General features: G+C 44.7%; 1 long non-coding RNA gene across 1 annotated transcript; it reads right to left on the reverse strand.

Moving 5' to 3' along the window:
- Nucleotides 1-3,944: 3,944 nt before the first annotated feature.
- On the reverse strand, nucleotides 3,945-6,168 carry LOC135366939 (uncharacterized). Its single transcript, XR_010414322.1, has 3 exons — nucleotides 6,125-6,168; nucleotides 5,553-5,609; nucleotides 3,945-3,968 (listed from the first exon to the last, which is right to left on the reverse strand). It is a non-coding gene; the product is annotated as an uncharacterized LOC135366939 (long non-coding RNA).
- Nucleotides 6,169-20,429: the final 14,261 nt, after the last annotated feature.

Consider the following 20,429-nt stretch of genomic DNA (forward strand, 5'->3'; position numbering starts at 1 on the left):
GTCGTCTTTCCCCAATGTTGTTTGTGATTGCACTTGAGCCCTTTATCCGGCAAATTGTACATAATGTAAATATTGTTGGTCTTCCTGTTCCTGGTCCAGGTGATGTTAAGGTGTCAACGTATGCGGATGACATTGTTCTCTTTTTACGTAGTGCAGAAAGTGTAGCAGCAGCATTAGACACTTTCAAAGCTGATGGTGAACTTTCTGGAGCGGCTTTGACTATGAACAAATCCAAAGCTTTGCCAGTGAACGGTTTCTCAGAGCAACTCCCATAAGATATTGGCTACACAGACAATATACTCGGTATAAAGTTCACTCAGGCAGGTGCTGCCCTGGGGAACTGGACAACTGCTGTGGAAACATTGGAACGCCAGATGGAAACTGCGAGTAATTTTAAGATCTCTTATCATAACCATGCGTATCTAATTAAATTCGTATTTTACAGTAAACTGTGGTACGGTGCAAGGATAATAACTCCTCCGACAAAGATAGTTGCGAAGGTGAACACGTTTGTCTTTAACTTCTTCTGGAAGGACCAGAAACACCTATTATCGCGCGATGTGTTGAGGACGCCAAAAAGCAGCGGTTGGATTGAGCCTTCTATGTGTGAAGACATACAGTTCGCTGTTTGCATTGAGGAACACTTTAGGTATATTAAATCAAGTGGATTCAGCGGCGCGCCCTCTGGTCATGAACTGACTGGGACCAGGACGCAGGACACTTGTACCCTGGGGTCTTGGCGATATGTATCCTACAGCAGAAAATCCACCAGAGTTTTATAAAGGGGTTATCAGGCAATATAAGGTTGTACAAGATCACCTTCCGGATACAGGTGTAGAGAAAGTTGAAGTATTCCGAATTTGCGAGGCTCTAGGCTCTTAAGAAGGGACTACCACTGTTACGTTCTCGCACAGCGGCTCCCCACTCTCCAAGGCCGAAAATAAAGTTGTTGTTGTTGTTCGCACAGCGGTAGAAGGGACCCGATTACACTGCCGCGGGAGATTGCGGACTTTCACTGGAAAGTCTGCTGGGGTATTCTTCCAACAAAAGATCGGCTGGTCAAATGGGGAACTACAAGAAATTCTACTTGCCCTAATTCTGGTACAAATGAAACAAATACACATGTTCTTCATGAGTGTGTTGTGGTGCCGACATTGTGGAGTTTAGTGCGCCGGCGCTTTGCGGGAAGGCGTAACGTTGCAGTGAGCGCTCGTAGTAATTTTGACCACCTAATCATAATAATTGTGTCATTCGTACTCTGGAAGTTCCGATGTCAGGCTGTAGCTCAGAATCGCCGTATTCGAGCAGTGCATCCGAGACTTACCCTTGTTATGTGTTTGCTCCGTGATTACTTTGAGCACCGCCTCTTTTCGCAAGGGGAGCAGGAATTCCTGCGTCAGTGGTCCAGTCGGTATATATGCGTGAAGTATGGGCGCGTTGCTCTGAGGAACCTGGTTCTCTAACAAGGGATTCAGATAATGTAAATAGTGTAAATAATCACAACCAATTTTTCAGTCGAATTTTGCCTGATATGTGTACATACGAATAGTAGATTGTACATACTTTTAGCAGTATGACATTCTTGTAACGATAGTTGGCACGCAGAACATCTACGTTGTTATGGTGTTAGTTGTAAGCAAAGTGTAACCTGAGAAGTAACTTATGTACTTAAATAATTATGTTAAATAAAATATTCTGAACTGAACACTGACGTCACTTACGTCAGTGGTGTATACCGCCTAAACCACCGGCGTCATAAAAACGGCGGCCCCCATGTCTGTTTTGCGATGGGTAATTTATGACTATTTAAAATAATGGACCATTTTCTGGAAATGAAGTTGGCTTCAGACACAGTTCGATATGGGCTTCCAGGATATCGTTGGAGTTTAAAAAAGTCAATGTACCCCCGGAGCTCACCTTTAAGGAACAACATTAAACCCATTAATATGTTGGATGCGGACGCCTATCAGTTTTTACCCAGCTCGAAGGGAATTGATGTTCTGAGGCTGGAACACATAGAACGGACAAATACATACAGAGCCTCAAGTGTCAAAGAAATTGCTAAGAGCCTTGCACCGGTAATCCGGAAGATGTGTGTTCGAGTCCTGCAGCTGGCTGACCTTTTCGATGACTTCCTCCTTTCTTCATTATTTACCCAGCTCGCCTGCGGGGAAAAATATGAGCAAGACCCGTCGTCTCCCTTCTTCTTCTCCTTGAGCACGTTTTGAGCCGCGTTTACATGAACTCGACAGAGCGGATCGAGTTGACTGTTGAATCGAGTTGAACTCGACCCGACGCTGTTTACATGAACTCGCTCCAACGGGAGACGATCGAAGCGACTACCTGCGTCGAGTCGAGCTACCGGCGCAGTGAGAGCGTCTTCCGGTTCCTGTTTCGGATCCCGCCTGCCGCCGCCTGCGTAGAGCGTTGGCTGTACTCGATCCCACAGTTCCTCGCGTCCGGCCAACTCGAACCGACCGCGTTTACATGCACTTCGCCTGTCGAGTCCAGCGCGTCATCCCACCCCTTGCTGTCGGGTTGACTCAACTCGACACGACGCAGAGTCAACTCGACCCGACAGCGTTTACATGAGCGAGTTAACTCGACAGTTCAACTCAACCCGCTCCTGTCGAGTTCGTGTAAACGCGGCTCTGATGAACACTGATCACTTCTGATGGATACTGATCTATACTGATCGCTTCCAAATTTCTTTCTGATGGACTTCCTTCTGATGGATACTGATCTATACTGATTGCTTCCAAATTCCCTTTTTTTCACCCGTAAGATATTATTCAACGCTTCCAAATCGCCTTGGACGGCTGAGGGAAAAAGACGGAACAATTGTCAATGCAAATAAGAAATGGAGAGAAGGAGTGTACAGTCAATGTTCGATTTAAACGTTTCTCGAAAGATCGTTCATAAATCGAGGAGCTCATAAATCGTCGTTTGGAAGGAGAGGCAGCGCGCTCGAACGGTATGCAATGTCTCGTGACGTGGGATTACGTTTACCTTTGATCAAACCTTGGAACAGCGCTCCGCACCATCGTGAATAGATGATTCCCCATTCACCATCATCATTATATTTGTTGTTATTTTTAACAAATCCAGGCCAGCTGTCAAAGTGAACTTTACACACACGTACAACAGCGACAGAAAGAATTGTGAAAGCCTGTCATGTGCTGTTCGTTTTGTCTTTCGTCTTTTTCTCTTTGCTCGAGGCTCAGGGACATGGTGCCAACGAGATAATGTACACATGATGTGGCTCATGTTATTAGTTTCCTTGTCTTTTAGCACCAACGCTGGTGCATTTCCTTCAAACTGTCAAACGCAACCAGTAAAGCACCGTTATTCTCCATTATAGGTTAAGTATTTTTTGTCTCTCTTCATGATGAGTTTATGAAATCGGGGAGGGTTGAGCAGCCCGATTCGAACACTTGCCCTAAAATTACCTACGTGTGCACTGATTTCCGAATAGATTCGAGTACATTATGTTCTTTTTTGACTGAGTCTTGTGAAGTAAACCACAGTAGAATCTCAAGCAAATATTACTTTTTTTTTTTCTTCGGTGAACGCTCTCTAAAGATAGTTTCCTTCCCTTTCCATCTTCAGAGCATATTCCTTTTGGTCTCTCAGTGATCTTTATTAGTCTGTGAAATCGGTGGAGGTGGAGCAGCCCGATTCGTCCATTTGCCGTGAAATGTCCCACGCGTGCATTGATTTCAACACACCAGAAAACCATAGTAGAATCTGAAGCAAATATTACTTCAATTATCTTATTTTATTCAGTGAACGCTACGTAAAGACACTGTCGTTCCGTTTCCATCTTCATAGCGTTAACCTGCTGAAGACTCATCAGTAGCACTTGCATGTCTGCTTGAATGCGCCTTTGCAATAGCCCCCTTTGTAGCCACGAATGCCTCGGCAGTGGCTGTGACACTGGTACTGGTTAAATGGACAGCCGTAGCCACCTAATTTATAAAAATAGTTACCGTTAATCTGCAATACGCAGCTCAACATTCAACACTGACTAACGTACTGCATATGGGATGCGTAACAAGTGCAGTACCCCAGTACGTGTTGCGTATACCAAAGCCCAAACTACACTAGGCAGTCCATCATTACCACCCTGCCATACCTCAAACAAGCGCATTCAATAGCAATTTCAGTTTGAGCCCTCTCGCGATCATCATATTCACTATACGCAACACCAAGCTAATATAGTTTGTTCCATTAAAGTAACTGCAATTTAATTATATTGTTTGAGAGTTCATCACAAAGATGAAAAACCATGTTGCACAAAATTAAAACACTCTACATTTAAAATACGAATTTAAAGGGACTCTAAAGTGAAATGCAACCACCATGTTTTTATGTACCACCAGGTAGAACATGACTTTGTGATGACACACAGTCTTTCATATTTTTCATACTAACCAATTTCAGGCTGGTAATTTCGCGATCGGAGCGTCCACAGACGTCAAAGGAAACTTTGAAGGCCATCCCAGATGGGCGCATACAGCATAACGGTATAACGAGATATTGAACGATTACGTAACGCCTTTAACACAGGTTACTCGTTACTACTAGGCCTGTTTTGAAGAATAATAGCAACCCTTGAGCAGTTCCGTCTGAACTGTTGTAACATGTACGAATATCTGCGCGATGTGCGTCACCTGTTGGCTTTTCTTTGTCTCGGCGTCTGTGTGCCGTTTGCACTTCTACCATTATACATGGGTCCAGCGCGAGTAGAGTGACCAGAAAGCTGTGCATTCCGGCATTCGGTTGGTATCACTGTTGTGTGCAAAACCTCACATTCAGGCGATTTCTAGGGATGTCTGATTTACGTTGTACTGTTCCGGGACGCACCAATCGTACACATTCGACGGCGAAGCGCACATTCCAGCTGGCCACGACCTGTCAGATGGCTAGCCTAGTTGCTTGCTATTTCTCAATAGATGGCGTGCGAGTAGCTTCAGAATTCGCAGCGTGTTGGAGACCGAAAAATTTCGCTTGGCGCAACAATATTTTAATATTTGAAACAATATATACAGCAACGATTGCGAAAAGAATGCGCAATGTACATAGGAGCTATTACGTATTTGAAGGGTTGTCGCTGCGCCACAAAAATCATCATCATCATCATATCTGAAGGGCCCAACCTGGAAGGTTCCAGCAAAACACATAGTTTCTATGGGTTTACATTTCACTGTGCAGTCCCTCTAAAGCATACAACGGGCTCATTAAAAAGAAAAAAAGAAAAGAAATGCGCGAAAGCCGAAGGAAAGATGGACGTATCTACTAGGAATTACCATAGTGAAGCACAAGCAGACAAGGACAGGACGAGACAGCCACAACACAACTGTAGCAGTTGTGTTGGGAGTACGAAAAAACCATGAAACAGGGATACGAACTGTAGCAGTTGTGTTGTAGCCGTCTCGGCCTGTCCTTGGCTGCTTGTGCTTCACTATGACTTCTACTAGGGAGTATCGCAATTACCAAAACTGCCGCTAGTTATAAATGCAAGAGCTGAAGTGATACAATATTTTACTTACGACGAACTCGGACGGCTGATGACTGTTCAACATCATCGACGTCTTGCGCCATTGAGGCTGTTACGCAAAGTATAAAAAAACAAATTAAGCGAAGTTCAATTATACATAATTTGTGGCATATTGGCTTCTGTACCATTGCAACAGAAAACGTTTCGCGTCAATTTTCAACGAGATACATCCACGCGAAATTGGTACACTCAGTGAACGGGAGATGCTCGCACTCAAAAGTATATTACACTAAACGAGAACATAGCGTTTATTTACATTGTTTCTCATCCGTAACGGGTATCGCTGCATAAAAGGCAATATTAAATTTCGAACAGTTTTAAGTTGATGCTTTTATCTCAACAGCTGTTTGAGGTGTTCTATATACGTTAGTCCCGTTCTAAGCTTTACTTCTTGCTACCAACCGGTTAATGAAGAGGGACCTCCTAAAACAGAACTTACCGATAGCAAGGGCGAAGACAAGAGCAATGACAAAGGCAGTCTTCATGTTGCAAGGTATAACTGCAGGCGCGAAGTAGATGCACGATAGAGCGACCAATTTGAGAGTAAAAATCTGAAATCCTTACCTACGCCGAGCTAGCTGACCGAGCGCTTCCTGCTGCCTACGGAGCTTTTATAGCAGCTCCAAGCGGGTGATGTGTTTGCACTCCAGCGTTATCTGTTAAGGGCAGTCTCTGCGCTGACCGTTTCTCCGGACATCAGTAAATCATGCCTGGGTTTTTACTTGTAGCATAACGAGCTTCTGTAGACACTGTGAGCAAGTATTATCACGATGTTACCTTATTGTAGCTTGTATATCGAAAAGTGGGAAATCCAGAGATCCAGTGAAGCGAAGGACTAAGGAAAAAGTAGTAGAAGAAAATATTTTTGGAAATGCTTCGGACCTGTAGCTTCTGCTTCGATGTTACCTGGAAGGTTTCATGTGTCACAACAATGTCATGTCATACGACAGGTTTTAAAAACGTATAGAACATTGTTTTTGTGGATGTAACTTGCGAGGATAGTGCGTGCCACAAAAAGGGTGTACGAAATGAACTGCTCCTACTGGAAGATGTTTGTGGGTACCTTCCATTAAAAACGCAGCTATTCAAATTCCAAAACAGTCCCACTGAGCACTCTTGGTGAACATATAATACTCCTTGTGTGAATTAAAGTAGCGGGGCAGGGAAAGGCAGGTTTCACAACTGAACAGCACCTATTAACGTTGGTCCAGAGTGCTGTTCCCAAGTTTGGCAAAAAATAAATCCAATCCTATGTCACAATGCATTTTGTGTCTTCTTGCACCTTGTCGCTCATCTTGAACCTGAGCGTATGAATATCTCGATTTATCAACTTTTTTTTTTTTTTGAAACGCTGAGCGTTCACGGACAAATATTGACAGCACACATGTCCTCTCCGTTACTTACGTCCAGTGTTGTACGGATAGGAGGTCTGGCAGCGGAGTATCGCTCCCGTTATATTTTAAATTGCCAATGAAACAGTACTTTCGCTACACTTTTCATAATATGGTAGACGTGGAACACACACAGAGAGAGAAAGAAAAGCGAGGCAACCGTGCAGCAAAATGTTCTTGTTATTCCTTTTAGTTACTTGTTAATCAGGCAGACTGATCTGACCATCTCCCTGAATTTGACCAACTCTTATAAGCTAAGGGCAATCGAATATTTAGCAATTTTATTTCTGTATATCGTGCCTTTTTTAGCTCATGTTTGCGAGACACAAACACGTATGCAGAGTAATACAGTACAAAATATTTGGGCTGGTTGGCATACTTCCGTGTTAAAGCAACAACAAGTGTCCGTCTTTAGGCGAATGTGATGTTTCGTCGTCCGTCCCGTATACTTATTGTCGCTTTAGCATGGACTTCTGTATAACATCCTGGATAATATCAACTAAGGAACTTGTTTCCGTCGCACAATCATAGGAAAAATATATACTGTGAGCGTGTCGGTAGTACATTTCAAACTGTGTTTTGCATCTTCGTTGTTCGGAGTAGATAAAGAAAGCGTCGTGTCGTTTGGAACAGGAATACGAAAATATATCGGAAACGTAACACGATATCTCTATAGGAATTGCATCGCAAACGTGCCGCACACTTTGCTTTTTTGTGTTTGCGCCGCGTGCGAAGCGTTTCTGCCAAGATAGAATTACCTTAGGTTACACAGATTACCGAACGCGATCTGGAATTTTCTCACATTAACTATTTTACATTGTAGATATGTGAGCCACGCAAAATGCATAAATAATAATGTTGTTCGGATGTCGGCGTATGCGAACATGCTTACGAATGCTCTTTGCATACTTGGTTGGCGACACTAGAGCAACAACTTGATTGTTTAGACTAGCGTTCGAGATGTTTAGGGGAAAGTTCCATCACATTTTTTTCTGTTAATGATTTCATTACCGAGGTAATCTCAGGCGGATAGACTGTTCCTGAAGAACTCATAATCCGGGAAAAAGCGTGTTGAACGTAGTTTTACGTATTCGCAAACGCTTTCTGAAAGTAGCTGGAAGAATGGAAGCAGGAGGTAAGCAACAACGGGTAGTTCCTAAGTCATGTGAGATGTATACTTTGGTGCAGCATGCTAATAGCAAACAGCACTCAGAAGGCTATCTATTATCCATGGAGACGTTGATCTTGGCGGAAGGTTCAGCAAACACGATGTCATGATTGATCTTTTTACCACCTGGCAGCTAGTTACTGATGACTTAATGAGTGGTCCATCAAGATGGAGATTGCGGCATTTCACCGCAAGGGAAACAGCAAGCAGACGGGAAAGTTTGAGGTTGGGAGTCGGGGATATCTCGAACAAAATACTTTATTGCAGATAAACAGACGTGTGTTCGAAAATTCTGAGAGGACAATTATTAAATATGTATATGTGATATATGCATTAAATGTGTCTTAAGTGCGCAACACCACAAGGGCAAGATCAATGTGAAATAATCATGGCTGTAAGTAATGTATACAGGGTGTTTTTTATTCGTTCCAGAATTTTCATTTAAAAATCTAGCGGAGCAAAATGGATGCCGTTTTTGCAGTTGGGGTAAATGGCCAGGCGAACATTCTGTCGAAGAAAGTATGTAACTGCAAAATCACTAATTACCTGAAATTCATTAATTAATTCTTTAATTAGGGGATTTGGCAAAAAAAAGAGAGATAGCAGAACGGGAGATATTGTATGTTGAAAGCTATTTCATGTTTTAAAAAAAACCTTAAGGGCTAAACGCATGGAGCGTTTTTCCGACGTTTTCAAGACGCGCGCGCGCTCGGCGTGCGTGTGACCTCGTAAAAAACAGTTTTTCAACGCGCGCGGAGGGCGTACGCCAGAATCTGTAGACTACAATGGCCGTCGTGCGGCAGACAAGGTGGCGTATGAGCAGCTCGCATAAATTTTTGGGACATTATCCATCACACTAAATTTACGTGAACATTTGAATGTTATCTGGAATGAAGGAACGCAGGGACCACAGGAAAGAAGAGCATCTGCACGTTCTAACAGATATTTGGGGTCGACGAATATAGCAACAGTGGCGTGCGTCACTCGCTCCGTACACGTCCCATGCGTTTCGGGTGGTCGCCTCGCTGGCGTTTCTTGGCCGCGTGTGCAAGGCCATGGCGTACGCGCGACGTTTTGACGCTGAGAAAACGTCCAATGCGTTTCGCCCTTTAAACGCGCACGAAGGGAGTTGCCTTAGGACAGGAGCCGCCGATATTTGGAACAGACTGTTCTTCTTCTCGGCACCGTCCTCATCATCGGCATGGTATTTAAAGGGTTAGGTGTGACGTGTTAAAGGTTCATGCGAATTGTGGGTCAACAGCCCGGAGGGAAGAAAGGGTCCGTACGGGCTTCTGCGGGCGGGGTGATTGGCCGCTTTGTTAGAGTGTGGAGGGGATTATGTGAAGTGAACGAGGTGATCTGGGCTCCAGACCGGTTACAGAAGTGGGAGGTTCACGTACACGGGGACGAAACGGGACAACAGGCAGGAATTGGCAGACATTCTGAGAGATAAGGAGGTTATAGTGGTTACATGGGAAAAATTCCAGAGCAAGCAAAGCATTTTTGTTAAGATATATATCCGTAATACAAAGTTGTAGCATCCAATAAAGAAAGCAAAAAGCAGTGGCCATGCAGAACATAACATATGATAAAGGGGATAGAAGGGAAAGGTCTCAGCATATTTTATTTTTGACGTGTTTCTAGAGTGCCTTGTGATTTGTTGATACCGAACGGGTGAAGTGCCCGATGAGGCGGTTATTCATTCGTTGGCCGTTTTCAGCAATGTATTGCATACACTCTTAAATTTTAAAAACCTTTTGGGTGTAATTCAGAAGTGCCATAACTGATTACTTTTTGGTGTAATTTTACACCCTCCTCCAAAACTACACCCTCCAGAAAGGGTGTTTTTCTGCACCTTTGCAGGTGTAATTCAGAGGTGCCATAACTGATTCCTTTCTTGGTGAAAGTAACACCCTAAGGTAAGAATACACCCTCAAGAACGAGTCTTCTGTATGAGAAGGGACTCACCAGACAAATGCTGACCTGAGAAGCATTACGCTTTATTCGAAACACGGGGTTGCTCAGATCATGCAAGCTTATAACAAGTGGGTAGTTTCCTTTATAATCGAATGATGCCCACCGGTCACATTTTTTATTCCTCTCGAAAAAAAATATATGGTATCCTACCCACAAAGAGATGCAAAAGGTGCCTGACTGCAGGTCTCTGCGGTATTTTCTTCTCCGTCCACGGCGCTTGGAAGGAACTGGCGCGATTTCGCGACTTAACCTTTTCCCAACTTTGTGGCCTTGTATCTCCTGAACGAGATGTCCCATTGGAACGAACTTTTTTTGGCTGACAGAGTGGATGGTGCACGTTCCATCGTTGCCTACTACATTGATATGGTCAAGAGAAAAAGTATACGAAAAAAAAAAAATCCTGAAAACGCAAAAGAGAGCCTTTTTACCGCACGTTTGGAAGGCCGAGGCCCTGGATATCTGACTATGATGTTCTTCGCATGAGCAGAAAGATCATTCTTTGCTCTTTTGTTTGACGTAAATGCATTGCTTTATCATCAGTCATTATCCCGTAACAATGCCGTGAACACAGAATGGTAGGGGAAAATTCTCATTTTCATGGCAGTTTTTACCCAAAAAGGACATCTACAAATTTTCCTATAGTTTGTACTAACATGGCTGAGACATAGCTCTTTCAGGATATGCAATAAAATGTTTGCTTATTTTGGTCACATGAGAAGAACATCACAGTCAGAGATCCAGGGCCTCGGCCATGACCTTCCAAACGTGAGTAAAAAGGCTCTCTGTTGAGTTTTCGGGATTTTTTTTGTATACTTTTCTCCTGACCATATAATTTTAGTAGCCCACGGTGGAACGTGCACCATCCACCCTGTCAGCAAAAAAAAATTCGTTCAAATGGGACATCTCGTTCAAGAGATACAAGGTCACAAATTTGGAAAAAAACTTAATCCGCGAAATCGCGCGGTTGCTTCGAAGCTCCGTGGACGGAGTAAGAAACATCGCAGGGGGGAGACCTGCGGTCAGTTACCTTTTTGTCTCTCTTTATGGGTGGGATAATTTTTTTTTTCTAGAGAAACAAAAAATTTGACTGGCGGGCATCATTCGATTATAAATGAAACTACCCAAGTGCATTCAAAACAAACAATGACATAAAAATACCTTATGCATGTATCACAGAAGACTGAGTGGCCACCGGCAATAACACTGCGAGTGTGACTGGTCTTGCACTCAATGTCACGTAACATGTTGCTTATTTATAGAACACTGAAGATTTATAGACAGCACATTTAAATAGAGGAAGAGCAGTGGCACATGAAAACACAAAGGAACAAATTATAAGGAGCTGACTTATCTTATTCAAACAATCAATACAATAAATAATACAAGGAATAAAACAACCCCGCCTATAATGGAGCATTCATTTGAAAATAGCTGACAGCTTCACCATTTATAGAGCCACATATATAGAGACATCGTAAGTATACACTCTAAACCCAGTGATAGATAGGTGCCGTCTGATCAACTGGCACTTTTTTTTTAAATGTGTCAGATGACTTCAAGAGACCCGCTGCGCCTGAGAAAGCTGCAGGTGCTCTGTGCCCCCTGAAACAACTGGCACGACATCCCTGCTGACGCCAGGAGCCACAGTGTACCGGACCTATCGAACGGTTACTTGTACCCACTAATACGCGAGACACATTGTGCCTCTCGAGTTCCCTAACAGAAAAATGGCCTCCTGGCTTCGTAAAAAAAGAAAAAGAAAGGCAGAAAATGCAACGAGGACATCGAACCAGAACCACCAAATTTTATTGGCATGCATATACCTTTAGACTGCATCCAGTACGTGATCGTTGGCCGAACGGAAAGCACACACGGTTCACTAATCCCAACACACACATATGGAACACACGTTTCACGGACGCACAACCCATCCGATGCACCAGGCAGTCCTCCAAACACTGAACACACAATCCTCGAAACTTTGAACAGGCCGGCACTGCAAAGCTGAATCAGAGTCAGCCTTAGTGACGAACACGACCGTTCCTCAAACGAAATGGCCGACGAACAATTGTTCAAGCAAGTGGCACCAGACACGATTCGATGTCAAAAGCAGTTGGAATTTTGCACACGTATGTGTGACCGTTGAGACAAGAAACAACCTGTAAAGAAACCGAAGTGAATATCACGGCTGGTATTCTTCGAACGTGAAGGCTGGAACAATACACGATTTGGAACATACACGCATGATCAAGGAAGGGAACCCGAGACAGGGATGAAGAGGCGACACAACAAATTCTCAAACACAGCAAAAACTTTAATCCACATGTGCCCTATATATTCAAAAATCTCCGGAGAGGAGGAACAGGAAGGAATGTAGGCTTACTTACAAAATTGCCACGTGCAGCATTAAATTAGAGGTATGCAATTCTGATTGAACATTGGAAACAAGCGAGGGAATATTATTGCCGGTGACAGCAATGAAAATACGGCGAATGCGGGAAATACATCTTTCAACAAAAACATCAACAGGGTCACTAATCTTGGAAGCAATATTAGCCAAGGAAGCAGACACATCAAACATGGTGTGCTTGACGGGGAGACAATACTTGGGAGTTAGTGACAATAGGCGGGACGCTTTGTCAGAAACTATAGCATTGGACGGATTCACAAAGGGAACTTCAGCAAAAGTCTGGTCACGTTAGGCACAAACCTTTGAAAGCTGCGTCTTCTTGGGAAGCCAAATCTTCGCAAAGTCCGAATCCTTGAGGCAGGACCAATGACGGTAGAGCAAGTGGGAACGGTAATAGTCGCCAAAAAGTTCAGTCCAAATGATGTTGGAAATCCCGTACAAATCCTTGGTGTGGTCGATCAAAGCAGATTTGTGAGCCGAAAGGACTCGATGAGCAGTCAGTCTGAATAGTAAAAAAATGGCTCTTGTATCAAGTGAACTTATCCAGCACCTTCGTGAATGTAACAATTGCAAACCTGTTTTTCATGAAACCACGGTACTTTGTAAAGGAAAGAATGTTTGGCGAAGGTTGTTGAGGGAGTCGGTTGAGATTGCTGCACGTGGCAATTGTGTGAGTAAGCCATCCTTACTTCCTGTTCCTCCTATCCGGAGATTTTTGAATATATAGGGCACAAGTGCATTAAACGTTTTGCTGTGTTTGAGAATTTGTTGTGTCGTCTCTTCATCCCTGTCTCGGGTTACCTTCCTTGATGTAGCATCACTTATTGAAACTCAACGAACATATCAATTGCGGTGGACCACCGGACGATTTTCATCGGATACTCTCTTATACGCCATTCAAGAATCTTCACACAAAGAAAGGAAACATCAATAAGAGACTGTGCAAGTTCATCGCAACAAAGTGCAAGTTGCTGAAGGAAAACAAATACGACGACAACGTATCGCCTGCATTAATCAACGCTGGATTCAAGCGCGTAATAATAAGACTAAACTATTTGATGTCTCCGGAATTCATCAATCAAGACAAGAAACGAAAACTTCAGAGTTTGGAATAGAACTGTAATTTATCGAAATAAACAAGTGTATAACTGAAATAATAAATGTAAGCTTTGTCATTAATGTATTGAATTTTACGCATCGCAATGAAAACAGCTTATATTTAGTATGCTTAGATTGAACACAATGATTGCTAGGGAATCGAATACTCCACACTATGTACAAGGATCCTGGCATGGAAAAAAGCGCTGACAATCAGAGGGGTTTTACACAACCACACTCTGTACAACATCGCCATCCGAAGGATTTTGCAAGCATGACGCGCAGGCGGAGTCTACAATTCTAATCATCGTAAGACGCGGCACACAAACGCAATCAGATTTTAGGAGAATCGCATCACGCAACTGTCATCAGATATGTTTAACCAGTATACAATCAGCACTATGCATAAACACAATGGAAGATATGTAATCTTAATTATAATAAGCAAATATTCCTTTTGCAAACTTAAGCAAAGGACACAGCACAGGTCACACATAAACATAGATCTAATTCAAAAAATGTACCTGAGGTTTTCCTTAGCGGTACTGAAAAACTATCAGCCTATTCATAATGTCATAGCATATGGGGCACTACAAATCAGAGTTGTACGTAACTCGTTACAAGTAACTCGTTACCCAGTAACCAGTTACTTTTTTCGGTAACGAAGTAACGACCTAGTTACGTTTCTAAAAATTGTAACTACTAACGTATTCAGTTACAAAATCGGTAGCTCGTTACTCACGTTACTCGTTCCTTTCCTCCGTTCGCGCTCGGGTTCAACATGGACGACATGGTCAGTTAGTATGTGGAAATTCCTGAAATATCGTACGCTTCTAACACGAGGTGATCTGACCTGGATGTTCAGCTCCTGGGAGCCTCTGGTCGACAGTCATTCTTTTGTTGAGTCCTAAGGTGACCGGCATGACGAATGCTGCAACACTTCCCGGTCATGTCATTGACCATGAAAGCATTATTGGAAAAATACCCTGGATTTGTTTGTGGGTGTGGGTGTTATCTCCCAGCACCTGCCAATGGATATACTAGAGTAACTAAGCTCGTCGAAACTTGGATTCTGAGATGGCATTGTCATTCTCTGCTGATTCGCCGTGTTGTAAAGTGGGTCCACCCGACGTGGACCACGAAATCCCGGGTTTATTATGTAACAGTTCTTGTCTCAGAACCTTCTCCTTTATTCCCCCCCCCCCATCCTACCTACCCCTCTTCTTCCTCGTGTCTCCCGGCTGGCTACAAGGGCCGGGGGGTCACGGGTTCATCTCTCCTGGGATGGTATCTAAACACATTGGCAATAGTGGCAAGTCTAAACTGTCCGTTGGTGTGTGTGTACCAAATCGTTTTAAGTATGCCCTGCTTATGGGGTGTCTGGACGACAGGAACAGGACCATGTAAGACTGATTGTGGTCCGGGAAGTCCAGTGCGCACAAACACAAGGTCACCTATTTGAATGTCAGGGACACTGGCACTGTGGCGATGGTCGAAGTAGTGCTTCATCCGTCTCCTGTACTTCGCTTCTTGCACGGATGTGTTCCTTGCTTCTTTCAACTGAAGTGCGTCAGCTATTCCGAGGTCCTTGTCAGCCTCCAGAACTGGTGGTTTGTTAGTGGAAGCATAATGCGGGGAGCAGCCGATTCCCGTGTTGTGGGAACGGTTGCGGTGGCGTGTCACAGATATTGACTTTTGTGTTCATAAACATTCGCCGCTCTAACATTGCAATAACGCTATTTGCGTCTTCACCACCAGGGCGTGTGGCTACGGTACGTGTGCATTGGTCGATCGCAAGAAGAAATGCCTGCGTTCTTTTTATTCCCTCGGATTTCTTCTTGAGTTCCGCGAAGTCTAGGTGGATAACTTCGAAAGGCACGCGGGAGTGCTCTGGTAACGTCATCCTGTCAACTCGTTGACGGTACTTGATTTTGTAGCGCTGACATCTGTCGCATGATCGTACGTACTTCGCAACGTCCTGTTTCATCTTTGGCCACACAAAGCGCTTAGAGATTTTCTTGTATGTGCGACAGAAGCCGTCGTGACCTCCAGAATGGGGGCTGTCATGGTATAATCGAAGGACTTTGTGCCGTAGTGTCTGCGGAACCTCAAATCTTCCATTAACAAACCTCAGTTGTTCCGTGCCCTCCCAAAGGGTCATGTCGTTAAGAGCTGCCACGGTGTGCTGCTCGATTCCCAGTCGGGACAGCGCGTCCGCATCAAGTAGAGTTCTGCCGGGCTTATAGTAGACCTCCATCTCGTAATGTTGGAGCTCGCAGACCCACCTAGCAAGTCGACGTTTTAAGTCTGCGGACGAGATAATATGGGTGATCGGTTGGTGGTCGGTGAATAGGGAAAACTTCCTCCCTTCTAAGAACGCCCGGAAGTACCGGAGGGCTTGAACCACTGCGAATAACTCCTTCTCCGTGGTCGGATAGTTTAGCTCTGCTTCGTTGAAGGGATAAGAATGGTATCCTACCACGCTGAGCTGCTGTGCTCGGTCCTTGGAAACGTTCCGTTGATAGAGCACGGCCCCCGTGCCATAATGGGACGCGTCAGTACAGAGCTCAAAGGGCAGCCGAAAGTCTGGAATAGAGAGCACCGGGTTCGAGTCTCTACCATGTCCTGGTAGGCAGCCTCGCACTCTTCTGTCCAAAGAAAGGTGGTACCCTTTTGCAGCAGTACGTTCAGACAACGCGTTCGTTTGGCATAGTCCTGGATAAATGCTCGGAAGTGACCGGCGAGGCCGAGGAACACTCTTAACGAATGCGTGTCAGTCGGTTTTCGTAGCCGACGAATTTTTTCTACGGACTCTTGTTTCGTGCCCTTAGTCTGTCCGTCGAACAGCCCTGCCCAGGAAAACGACACTGGACTTGAAGAAGTCACTCTTCTTTAGATTGATCGTGAGGTTCGCTTCTCGTAGTAGCTGGAGTACCTGTTGGAGATGCCTGCTGTGCTCATCCATTGATCGGGAATACACTAATATGTCGTCGATATACACATGAACAAATTGTCCGATGTAAGGCTCGAGTATGGACGTCATCAATTTTTGAAACCACGCGGACGAATTCTTCCACCCAAACGGAAGTCTATTATATTCGTACAAGTCGAAAGGGGTAACAAAGGCAGTGTAACGCTTGGTTTCTTCCGTCAGTGGCACCTGCCAGAAGCCTTTGCAGAGGTCGAGGGTAGAGAAGACTGTGCTACCACCTGTATCGTTAATGATATCATCGATACGAGGCATAGGGAACGGAAAGATCTCAGTTTGCCTGTTGACGATTCTGTAATCGGTGCACAAGCGAAAGGCGCCGTCTGCCTTGGGCGCTATGGTGATAGGGGATGCAAAGGTGGACGTTGGTGGGCGAATGATATCAGCAGCTAGCATCTCTTGTAGCTCAGTCTTCAGCCATACTTTCTTTTCACGGCTCATGTTATAGGGTTTGCGACGAACCGGTGCTTCATCGGCGAGCCGGAAAGGTACTTGAAGCGCAGTGGTTGCTCCTGGGTATCCTGAAACGGGGAGGATCTCTGGGAAATAGGTAGTAACGTCCTCCTGTGTGCGTATTGCTGGGACTGGGGTGGTGACCATACATGTGGGTCTCTCATTATCCACGGAGACGGTATCGTCCCAGTAAATGTTTAGTCTCAATCTCTTCATGTCTGGGCGGGAGAGTAGGACGTCATACTCGACGTCTTGTATAACCAAAGCGTCCGTTACTATCTCTACGTCAGAAATGCCTAGCCTCACCCGTGCCCAGTGGTGAAAAAGCTTGCTGCTGCCATCGAACGCTCTCACTTGTACTTCCCTTCCTGATTCGACATTGCGTGGCTGAATCAAACGGCTATTCACAAGGGTTACGGAGGATCCGCTGTCAACTAATGCTCTCGTTCTTACTTTGTTAAGGAAGAGGTCGACATACGATAGTTTGTTGCCGGTGAAAAAGACAGTTTCGCTTGGGGTCCGTGCGCGGAAACTACAACCCTTGTTTATTGGTTTTTTTGGTCCTGGTTATCATGAATCTCAGCAGCGGCGACCGTGCGCTGGAAGGATGAACGACGATGGTGTGGTGAGGGAATCGCTGGTGGCGGGTCACGCCTGTCCTGCAGTGTCGATGTGGAGGCAGGGGTTGCACGGAAACTGGTTTGGACGCTCACGTCTTGCAGACAGCTTAACAACTGTTGGGGGTCCTTTGGTCCTCGTATCTGAACCAGCTGGCGTATGTCGTGCGGTATGCCATGAAGTACCAGTGCCACCACTGACCTGTTAGGTAAATTGCACTCCGCGCGTTGGAGGAGTCGTAGCTTCTCGAAGAAATAGTCTGTTAGCGAACCACCCCGATATTTGTAGACGAGTGCTTCGTTCCACGTATCCACTAAGTTATCGTGGAAAGCCTGTGCAAAGCTATCCCTCCACGACTGCCACGTGTCGTTTTCGTTCCCTTGGAGGCAGAAGTCGTACCATTTGCCTGCAACGCCTGTTAAGAACGGTCGAATGTTCTCGATCTTAGCTGCATCACGGGTCCACCCGTTACGCTGGCAGACTCATTCATAAAGCTTCAACCACGTCTCCGCACTTTGGGAGTGTCCGTCATAGGTGTCCAGCTTGAGGTCTTCGGGACGCCGGCAGCCGTTGTTGCACATCGAGTCGAGAAGTTCCACCAGTGTCTGCTGCTGCCTGGCCATTTGCATCTGCTGGTCCTTCATGAATTGCAGAATCGTGGCTGGGTCCAGCTGACCAGGGAGCTCCGGAACCGGGGCTGTTGGCGAAGTGTTCTCCGTCGTGCGTGGTAAGAGGACAAACCGGCGAAAATCATCCAGTTTCATGTTGACCTTGCAAACAGATTTCTTGAGTAACTCGTCGACGTCGCTCACCTCTCTCTTGGCGAGGAGATACTGGATGAGCTCGGGCTGTGCGCCGGGCAACGTTATGTCCTCATCTCCAGTGACGCATTTAGCAACCAGCGGTTATGCAGGGGTTCCCCTAAGTTGAAACTCTACCCACATCGTTCGTAAGCTGTCGGCTGCGCCAATGTAACAGTTCTTGTCTCAGAACCTTCTCCTCCAGAACCAGCTCGCCCGTGTCACTGGCCTAGCCGCGTATCCCTGGAAGAAACCTTAGTCCCTGTATTTTCGCTCCCACCTCCACACTTGTGGGCTCCAGTGAGGATCACTCGTTGGATTACACGATGGCACAGATGATAATCATGTGAGTGTGGCCTGGGTTGGAGGAGACGTTCAGGGTGAAGGCGGCAAAAGGTGAAGGGAATGTAGTATTTTGGTGTCTTCTTTGCCTTCCCAAACTAAAATGACCGAGTGCATCCCACTCGTCGCATTCGAATTTGGAGAAGCGTGCTCAGGTAAGAGTCTTCAATATTTTAGTTAGCTGTAGCAGTTACCGTATCGAGGATTATACGTTAAAGGCACTGCTTTCCACGAATGAATCGAATACCTCGTGGAGCCAATGTCGTGTTGTGAGGAGGTAGCACGAGAACCTTGGCTGCTTTGATGGTTTACAACGGGGGGTGGGCGGTTATGTTTAGTAAAAGGAAGGAAAGGTCAGCCATGCAAAGAGCCTGTTTATACAACAACTTGTAGACGTTGGTGTAGCATTTATCAGTTTACGTAAACGCACAATATCGCCGCTGACGTCGTGTAGCCTCCTAACAGTGGTGCCAAAATAAGGGAATAAAAGCAGCTGTTGACCTTAAATTCACAGAACAAAAAAAAAGAAAAGAAAAAGAATGAAGGAACGTCGGCCTCGCTACTAATTAGGCGCATCCAACACATGCATCAAACAAAGGTGGCTGTATTTGATGCAACCATGCCTTTCCACAGCAATTTTTCTTGCCACAGAGGCTCTCCCGAGCAAACGCACCAAAAATAACCGATGCCCATTTCGAGCACCAACTATTCTTCAAAGCGAATTCCATGGAAATTGTCGGACCAAATGGAGCACGTGCCTTGCTTAGACATGGTCGCGGCTCTGTAATGGCGTGGTAACGTAAAAGTAACTCGTTACTATCGAGTAACGGGAAGACGTTCCATTTGTTACTTTGGTAACGGGTAACGTATTTAGTTCCTTTTTTTTTTTCATGGTAACGAATAACGGTATTTAGTTCCTTTTTTTCGGTAACGTGTACGAGTCTGCTACAAATGAAAAGCGCACACTTTAATTTTAGAAGATTTTAGCTTATAATGAGACAAAACGCAAACTGCACACCAAAGATCATTTTCTTGTATAAATTTTCAAAGACAAAACTGTACACTCCTTCTTACAATTTTTTAAAGATATAGATTAAAAAGCTGTCTCTATAGTCTGACATTCTATACAAGATATTTGTTTGCGCATTAGTTGCCAAAATTTATAGGATCACATTCCGGAGCAGTGGAGACTACCACACATCAGTAAGTGTTTAATTAAGATTTGAACGGGCGCCGCAATTTGCGGACTGAGTTGTAGAAAGTGTAATTTCACACTACGCAAGCTTTAGCTCCCTCACTTTGACACGCGAAGGCTTTAAGAACTCTTTCATGATGACAGAGAATTTAATCGAATGGATTGATATTTTCTATATACACTATCAAGTAATGCGAATTATCATGCGAACTATAATGCGAACTGTCAGTAATGCAAGTTATCATAATAAATGATGTAATTATATTTGTTTCTCGTTTTCGAATGAGTATTGTTTCTATCACTGGATAAACCTGACTTTCCCTCTTTGCTTCAGATGTTCACTGGACTGATATTTTGTGGGTTGGGAATTATGTATGCATGGTTTATTGGTTGTGTCTGTTGATTTCTTGATTGATTAACAATAATCT

The sequence above is a fragment of the Ornithodoros turicata genome, chromosome 1, assembly GCF_037126465.1.
Source record: "Ornithodoros turicata isolate Travis chromosome 1, ASM3712646v1, whole genome shotgun sequence".
In the NCBI taxonomy this organism is placed as follows: domain Eukaryota; kingdom Metazoa; phylum Arthropoda; class Arachnida; order Ixodida; family Argasidae; genus Ornithodoros; species Ornithodoros turicata.